The sequence below is a fragment of the Giraffa tippelskirchi genome, chromosome 8 (genome assembly GCF_054371585.1).
Source record: "Giraffa tippelskirchi isolate mGirTip1 chromosome 8, T2T-mGirTip1v1.2.pri, whole genome shotgun sequence".
NCBI lineage: Eukaryota > Metazoa > Chordata > Mammalia > Artiodactyla > Giraffidae > Giraffa > Giraffa tippelskirchi.
The window spans coordinates 144,674,925-144,683,739 of record NC_137282.1 but is presented as its reverse complement, the minus strand read 5'-3'; the positions used below and the strand labels follow the sequence as shown (position 1 = coordinate 144,683,739).

General features: G+C 42.4%; 6 non-coding genes across 6 annotated transcripts; 2 read left to right on the top strand and 4 right to left on the bottom strand.

The window, feature by feature from the left end:
• The first annotated feature begins 414 nt into the window (after window positions 1-414).
• Window positions 415-487, top strand: TRNAF-GAA (transfer RNA phenylalanine (anticodon GAA)). Its single transcript has one exon. It is a non-coding gene; the product is annotated as a tRNA-Phe (tRNA).
• A 1,613-nt stretch (window positions 488-2,100) lies between these two features.
• Window positions 2,101-2,174, top strand: TRNAI-AAU (transfer RNA isoleucine (anticodon AAU)). Its single transcript has one exon. It is a non-coding gene; the product is annotated as a tRNA-Ile (tRNA).
• Window positions 2,175-2,882: 708 nt separating this feature from the next.
• Window positions 2,883-2,955, bottom strand: TRNAK-UUU (transfer RNA lysine (anticodon UUU)). The gene has a single exon. It is a non-coding gene; the product is annotated as a tRNA-Lys (tRNA).
• Window positions 2,956-3,432: 477 nt separating this feature from the next.
• TRNAR-ACG (transfer RNA arginine (anticodon ACG)) lies at window positions 3,433-3,505 on the bottom strand. Its single transcript has one exon. It is a non-coding gene; the product is annotated as a tRNA-Arg (tRNA).
• Window positions 3,506-4,946: 1,441 nt separating this feature from the next.
• Window positions 4,947-5,028, bottom strand: TRNAS-CGA (transfer RNA serine (anticodon CGA)). The gene has a single exon. It is a non-coding gene; the product is annotated as a tRNA-Ser (tRNA).
• Window positions 5,029-6,691: 1,663 nt separating this feature from the next.
• On the bottom strand, window positions 6,692-6,764 carry TRNAV-AAC (transfer RNA valine (anticodon AAC)). Its single transcript has one exon. It is a non-coding gene; the product is annotated as a tRNA-Val (tRNA).
• Window positions 6,765-8,815: the final 2,051 nt, after the last annotated feature.

The following is an 8,815-nucleotide window of genomic DNA, read 5'->3' as shown; positions in this document are numbered from 1 at the left end:
ATACTTTAATAGGATAGAAAGGAATAAAAATGACTGAAAGAATATTAGATATTTAAGCGTCAAGCTAGAAATGATCCCAAACGGTGTTGTCCTGAGTTCTAGGAAGCTTACCACTCCGACAGAAAGCTATGAATCACCACGCCCCTTTGGCTCTCCAATTCGTATCCTTAAGAAACACACACAGATTTTCTTTTACCACTCTGTTCTTTTGTTCCTCCTATCATATTCAGGAAATTTGGGGATGTTTCCACATTGTCTTATTTTTTTGTTGGTACAATTATTTTTGAAAGGGGAAGTGTATTATGTTTTCAGAAAACAAGACAAAAGGTTTTCTTATATTTTTCTGAAATGGAGGAAGTAGTTAAGAAAAGACTATTCAAAGGGAGTAATTGAGAAGGTGGGGACGAGCCAGTGGCCGAAATAGCTCAGTTGGGAGAGCGTTAGACTGAAGATCTAAAGGTCCCTGGTTCAATCCCGGGTTTCGGCAACTGCTTCTCGCCCTTTTGTAACGCTAACTATGAGATAACTGACGCCAAACTACATGCCCATCGTCTTCAAGTATACAATATAATAAGTCTATAGTGCCTTTTATATACTGAAGAGTTGCATACATTTACACTTAATTTCTATGGCAAAACGTAATTCTGTGCCTATATACATTAATTCGACCAAAACTACCAGTAATTCCTTAAGGTAAAGAGGGGAAAAAACCCCAAAGCAAAACACTTAGTGCTTTATTTAGTATGTATTTAGATGTTATTAAATGCATCTAGAAGAAGCAGGGCACGAGCAATTTCAACTGTTCTTTATTTATAGTAATTCTTTCGGAGTTTAAATTGCTAAAACACGCTCATTCTTTAGCGATGGCTTTCTAAGTGAACATCAGGGGTCTATACACACATTTTGGAATGTAGAAGAATCCTCAAAAGCCAGAAGGTAGTTGATTTTGAAAAGTACAGAGGACGTGGGGCTGCCCAAGAATTGCTGCTGCTAAGTCGCGTCAGTCGTGTCCGACTCTGTGCGACCCCATAGACGGCAGCCCACCAGGCTCCTCCGTCCCTGGGATTCTCCAGGCAAGAACACTGGAGTGGGTTGCCATTTCCTTCTCCAGTCCATGAAAGTGAAAAGTGAAAGTGAAGTCGCTCAGTCGTGTCCGACTCTTCGCGACCCCATGGGCTGCAGCCTACCAGGCTCCTCCGTCCATGGGGTTTCCCAGGCAAGAGTACTGGAGTGGGGTGCCATTTCCTTCTCCGCCCAAGAGTTAATAGATACCTTTTCGGTGACTTTTGAGCACCTGTAAGCCTTACCAGGAAGAGAGCTCTTGAAGACTAGAGAAGTAAAACCTAGAAGACTGGCAGGACTTGAGCCTTTCACTGTTGAATACTTACACTAGCAACTCACACTTCCCCCTTGCACCAGCGTCGGCTTAAAAATCAACAAAAATCATTACTTGTTGATTCATTTAGCTTTAAATGAATATATGACGTGAAAATTTAACTACGAATCGGTCAGCAGGAAAGTTCAAAAAATAGAAAAAAACAAAACAAAACAAAACAATGCAACCCCAGGAAATGTAAAGGGACATTTCCCGAGGCTGCAGGAGATTCCTTCAACTTCAGGTGATAAAAACTACAGCCTTCCCGAGGGCCAATGAGCTCATCTCACTCTGTCTTCTCCAACCTCGTGCTTGGATCCTTCCATTCGCAAAATGGAAGATGAGTGATACAGAGAATGCACTGTATCACTGGGTGAAAATTTTAATACCAACTTGAAAACATTAGGTCTCTAAGTTACAAATTATTTGCAATTTGTGATCCAGTAGGGACATGCTTTTAAAAACGGAAGGTTCCCTTCACCCACGATTGAAGATCCTATTACAGTGCTTTTTCTACAAATAAACAAGGCTCAACTTCTGCACAAAAATTTCTCCGTGGATCTTCTAGTCCAAATACGAAGAATTGAAGTAGTATAGATTCCTCATTAAAATCTGTGACTGTGGTTTGAGGGAGAGGGATAAGAAGAATTTTTTTTTTAAATTTTTTAGACTAAAACAAAAATGTGGACCAATTTATTTGCATAAAAGGTAAACATTCCCGTGGTGGCCGGTTAGCTCAGTTGGTTAGAGCGTGGTGCTAATAACGCCAAGGTCGCGGGTTCGATCCCCGTACAGGCCATTCCTAATTTGATTTTGGACTTATGATACCGGCTGGGTGGACCTTTACCACACACGGTTAATATTATCCGAGGTCCAGAAGCTTAAACGTTTCCCTCGTGGTGGTGAACTCCACACCTACGGTACAGAGCGAGGATACAAGTTACACATTTGGGAATCTAGCCACCTATGAATATCCTCTTTTGGTTTAGTTTGAGGAATTCCCCCTCACTTGCCAGTGATCTCCCCCAGCCTCTGTTCTGCCTCAACGCAGAGAAAGAGGCAAGTCTGTTCTCTTTGGAGATGCCGCTCCAACGCTACCTTTCCACGTCTTCCTTACACGCTCATCTTCTTTTAAAAAATAGTGGGGAGGGCATTCCTCTGGGTTCTTCTGTCCACTTGAGGTCCGGTTTCCCAGCTCCTGCATGTGTCCGTAAGATAGACGTTTCCGGAGGGTGGGTTAGATACCGGGGATGAGGAGCACCGGCTGGGCTTCAGGGGTGTGTGTGTACTAAGCCACTTCAGTCGTGTCCGATTCTGCGACCCTATGGATTCTAGCCCGCCGGCTCCTCTGTCCTTGGTATTGTCCAAGCAAGAATACTGGGGTGGGTTGCCGTGCCCTCCTCCAGGAAGTCTTCCCGACCCAGGGATGGTACTGGAGTCTCCAATGTCTCCTCTGTTGGCAGTTAGGTTCTTTACCACTAGCGCCACTTAGGAAGCAAAACGGAAACGCCCGAACAGGGACTTGAACCCTGGACCCTCAGATTAAAAGTCTGATGCTCTACCGACTGAGCTATCCGGGCTCGCAAAAGCCATACCCATCCTGAGGTAAAGAAGCCCACGCACAGCGTCTCTACCACACTTCTTCACTCTGCATTTGCATAGGAGATGTCTCTTTTCTTTTTGTCAGTAGCCATGCGAGGAAAGAGCTTTGCAGGATGGTCTTCAGAGTGAGGACTCTTCCCAGTGGGAAAAAAAATACTGATGGAGAAGATACTGGTAGGGGAAACTTTTTTTTTTCGTTTTTCTTTTAAGTTTCGTTGATGTAAAAACCTCCCTTCCAGTGATCTTTTGCAGTCAGTCACTTTTCTCAAGTTCAAGAAGCGATGAAAAGTAGGAAGAAAAGCTTTCTGGATGGGTCCTTTGATGATTCTGAAGTCTCTTTCAGACTCAACGGACGGAAAATGAAGGATCAGTTCCACGAAAATACATTGGAAAGACTTTAAAAAATTGTTTCAGTATCCTTTAGAAAAGATACTGAAACAAAAAGATCAACCTAACGAGCCAGCCAGGAGTCGAACCTAGAATCTTCTGATCCGTAGTCAGACGCGTTATCCATTGCGCCACTGGCCCTGGCTGCTCAACCGGCTCTCATGTTCGTATTTTCATCATTATCCGCAGTTCATGCCAACCAAAGAAATTATTGATTTTTAAAAATCTAGTAAGGGGTTTGGAGAAGGCGATGGCACCCCACTCCAGTACTCTTGCCTGGAAAATCCCATGGACGGAGGAGCCTGGTAGGTTACAGTCCATGGGATCGCTAAGAGTTGGACACGACTGAGCGACTTCACTTTCACTTTTCACCTTCATGCATTGGAGAAGGAAATGGCAACCCACTCCTGTGTTCTCGCCTGGAGAATCCCAGGGACGGCGGCGCCTGGTGGGCTGCCGTCTACGGGGTCGCACAGAGTCGGACACGACTGAAGCGACTTAGCAGCAGCAGCAGAAAGGGGTTAAAACCAGAGACTAAATTGACTTCGGGAAAGCATGATTTCTTTTCTGATTTGGTTCCATAACATAGATTTACAGAAAATGCTTTCTTTGAAAACAATGGGGAGTCTTCACTTACTTGCTGACTATGCATTGAAAATTTGTTTACTTGTTTCTGCTTAGTATGAAATCTCTGTGGACTCAGTTATCTATTCCTTATTCCACTTCAAATCCTGTCTTACCCAGCGTATATTAGTGCTAGTTTTGAGGTCTTCATTTCCCACCCGCCACCCAACCCCTGCCCCCCAACACACACACACCATTTTTTCCTGCAGAATGTTCATCTGCCCTCAAAATCCTTTAAGGAGACAAGGATTCAATAGAACTATACATTCTAAGAATCTCATTTAACAAACTCAGAAAACAGAATAAAATTGGCTTAAAAATGTACTTAGCTGTTCAAAGTAGGCAGAACAGCTGAAAATGCAAAAGTGCTTTAAAAGAGAGGTTTAGTACGTTGAGAAGGAGACGAGACTTTGTATGGTTTTGAAATTCAAAACAAAGTGAGAATTTAAAATATATTCTCTCTGTGCCTCAATTTCCTCGTTTGTATAAAAGGCTTTCTCTTAAAGAGAGCGTGGCAAATACTCTGGAGTATTATCTTCCATTTTTATGGCTCTCACCTGCAGCTGCTGGTATCAGGACAAACCCTGAAGACGGTTGCCTGGGAATGATTTAAAGTAGCTGCAGTTCTCTATAATCACAAAGAGAAACTATTTCCCAACGTCTCCTCTATTCACTTTGCTACTGTGATCACTTTTACAGACTTAACAAACCATCTCAACGAAGCCAGTATTTTTGAGCGTGATCCAAGCCTCTTGTAGACAGTGGGTAGGCTGGGCTCTGGATGCTCGCAGAGGCTCAGACTATGAAAGGGAACTCTGGAACTCGAATCTGGCTGGCGCCCACTCTCTTTAAAAATAGCAGAACTGCCTTTCAAGGGATTTTTCTGCATGCATGCTGCATGGGACGGCAGTAAATTATTTGGAAGTTTCAAGAGTCGAGTATACACCGAAAACGAGAACGCTGTGAGCAGGATTTGAACCTGCGCGGGGAAACCCCATTGGATTTCGAGTCCAACGCCTTAACCACTCGGCCATCACAGCTTGGTGAGACAAGTTTCCTTCATTAGACTAAAAACAAGTATTCATCGTTTCCCTGCAAGGTTGGAAGAAGAGAGGGGTACCAGTTTCTGTCCCCAAGAAGACCTTCTCTAACCCCAAGCTTGCATATTTCACTTAGTGACAATTTCAACTTTTCAGGTATTTAGGCAGAAAAAAAAATCTTGGCAATACTCTTTACTTCAAATTTTCTTTCATTCCGTGGATGTGAGGAAATTGTCTTGTTCTACCTTCAAAATATATTTAGATGTGAAAAACTTCTCACCCCTCCAACTGCTACAGCCCTGCTCCAAGAAAGCTTCATCTCGTTTCTGCCTCCTTTTGCCTTTATCTAGTCAAAATATCCAGAATATGCGATCTGGTGTGACTTAACCTCTAAGGAAAATATCAGTTAAATTCCCCCAATAAATCTGAAAGAATTCACAGAAAAGATAGTGAGAATCCTCTTAGTCTACTGGTGGGACTATTGGGGGCAAATTCTGGGCCCCAGCTTCCCATCCAGTGAGCCCAGTCTCTGTCGCCCCCATGTGGTCACTGAACGCAGGCGCGGTTGTTAACTGAGCTGAACACCTGCAGACAGTGTCATGTCCCTCAATGTGGGTCAAGGGGAACCATGCTATTTCTTGTGTTATGCCCATGCCGAAAGAGAAACCATCCCTCTAACGTGACTTTTAGCAAAATATATCATGAAATAACACACAAACAAGCCACCAAACTTTTCAACCCTTTCTTATTTCCGGGAAATCCCTCAAACTGCTGGCATGTAACTGATTTCAAGAATGCCCAAGATCCTTCCTTTCATCCGAGACCGTTTCCGCCTGCTGGCCTCCCGCTTAGGACGGAGCTGGATGCCAGATGCTGAGTTTTAGGAGAACGTCGAGTTTGATTCCGTTGAAGAGGAGGCTCCCCGCAACAGGGCCTGGGAGTAAGCCCTGGGCCTGGGAGGGCTGGGGGTGAGAGGTGGGGGGTGCGCGGGGGGAAGGAGGCGGGTCTGCGGTTGAATAGCCTAAAATCTAGCCCCACGGAGAAACAGTCCCAGAGGATCTTTCTGCGGTGGTGGGAACGGAGGGGAAGGGCGCTCCCAAAAATGCAGGTAAGAGCCTTCTTTCTCCAGTACAGATACCCGGGGAGTTTTTGAGGACGGGAATCTCCTCTTATCCATCCCCCGACCCCAACTGCTCCCCACAACTCTTCTTTCCCCATCTACGCCTGATGAGCTTTGGAACTACTGGATGGTACTAATAGGAGTAACAATTGAACAGTTGTGCGATCGCTGTCTGGTTTCGAAGTGAAACACTTTTCTCCCTCTGAAGGTCAGGAGAAAGTCACCTTGCAGAAAACCCGTTCGTCCAAGAGAGACTGTGTCGCCCGCGCGGCGTAGGCCGGATGCAGCAGGGGTCTCCTCCTGTTGACCCTTGGCTGGCCCCTCGGTCCTTCCGGCAGGAGGACGCCGAGTGCAGGAGGGGAAAGAGCGGGTGGGAAAGGGGAAACCCGGGCTTCAGAGCAGATGGCGCCCGGAGAGCTTTCCGTTTTAGACCCCTGGGCCTCAAAAGAAGGGCAAATGTGGTATATGTTTTGAAGTCTGGTGCCGCAAAAACGATGTACAGAGATCTCTTGTGGAAATGGGAAACGACCCAGAGGTGAAGCCTGTTTCCGCCCGGTTTCGAACCGGAGACCTTTCTCGTGTTAGGCGAATGTGATAACCACTACACTACGGAAACCGGCCGTGAGGCATAAACAGGTAGAGGTAAATATTCTTTCGTGCCCTAGGTCTTCGAAATGTTTCCATTTTTCTTTCTTCGTTTTTTTTTAATTTTTTAAATCAATAATAAATACAAGTAGAAATGCATTTACCAAACATATCTACCACAATGTTCAGAAAAGCCTGCTTGAACAGCCAAAAAATTGGAATGCCCTTGAAGGCTTCCAAGAGAAAATGACACCAAATCTAAGACTTAATAGATGAAAAGAAGTATGATGGTTAGAGGTTAGTAAGGGAATTTTTTTGCTGGGAACTGAACGAAATAGGAATAATCTTTGGGGTGGAGGGGGTGGGAATCCAAGCATTTGAAGCAAGGCATGGAAAGAAATAAGACTAAATGGTGATATATGGGCCAGATCAAAGGCAAGATGGATGTGCCTCCCAAAGAGGGGAAGATATATTTCAATTTGAATCTGATGAGAGAGGGAGTGGAGACTAACCTTTAATTTTTGGAGTGTAGATGTCATCTATATCAACACTGAAGGTTTATTTATTTATTTTTTTAAAAAAGTGTGATTTACATACATGAAAATGCTCTAAACTTAAGGGTACTTACAGCTCAGTGGGGGAAAAATAAGCCCAGCAAATAACAACCTGAATAAACATAAAGAAAACTATAACTAGCCAAATTATGTTGAAATTCTTGAAAAACAAAGATTAAAAACATCTTAAAAGTAGCTGGAGGGAAATGATACTACATCTTAGGTTAAATAAAGATTAAATGGAATAAGAAATATTAATTCAAGGAAGGTAGAAAAGGAAGAACAGAGAACAAGTAGGGTAAATGGAAAACAAATAATGATGTCAACTTGAACCCAAATATATATAATTGCTTTTAATGTAAATGGAATAAACAATTAGAAGGCATAAATGGGCTGGCTAAATAGGAAGTAAAACAAAGAAAAACAAAAGCCTTTTGTGTCCTGCTTACAAGAAATATACTTGAAAAATAAGACAACAGGTTGAAAATAAAGTGTTGGGGAACTATGCAAACACCAACCATTAGAAACCTGGTAAAACCAGGTAAAAAGTAAAGTAAAAAGTAAGACCAAAGATAAAGATCATTTAATAATGATGAAGTGATCAATGCAGCAAGAAGACATGTCAATTCTTATATGAAGCAAAACTGAGAAAACTAAAACAAGAACTACAATAAGCACAACTATGGTTGGTGATTTTAAAGATCACTTTTAGTAGCTGATGAGAAACTTACAGAAAAGGGGAAATAAATAGGAATAGAGAAGATGAGCCATAGCTGGTAACTACTCAACTTGACCTAATTGACATTTATCACACAGTACGTCCAACTACGCAGAATTCTATTTTCAAGTGCACATTAAACATACACCAAAACAAAAAGGGACCCCAAACAAGTCTTAATAAATTTAAAAGGATTCAAACAATTTTAAAAAATGTTTTATGACAATAACAGAATTAAACTTGAGGTCAATAACAAAATGATAACTGAAAAAATTCTAATACTGGGAAACTTGAGCAGTACACTTCTAAGTAAAATATAAGTACAATGGAAACTAGAAAATACTTTGAATTGAAAGAATGAAAATACAACATGCAACTAAAGTAGTGCTTAGAGGAAAGTATATAAATTTAAATGCATATATTAGAAAAAGAAGAAAGGTTTAAGACTGGGAAATTTTAGGGAGGAAATGATGTTTTGTATTTCAAGCCAGAGATATATGTCTTCTGGTTTGAGAATGACTTCGGATGGCCAGTCTTGAAGACAGGGAGAACAGGAAGAAGCTGTTAGAAATTGTAGTGAAGAAGGTCCAAATAAGAACCAAGTAGATGAACAGAGAGAAAAACATCTCACATATGTTGAATGTAAATCAGGAAGACTGTGATAATTTGATTGGTGGGGTAAGGCAGCAGGAAGAGTCAAGTTTAATAATAGATTTCCAGTGGAAATAATGATCAGTTGAGCTCATGGTGATGGTGCAAGTGGTACTCGTGTGAAATCCTGGTGGCAATGGAAATGTGAGTTTGAAATTA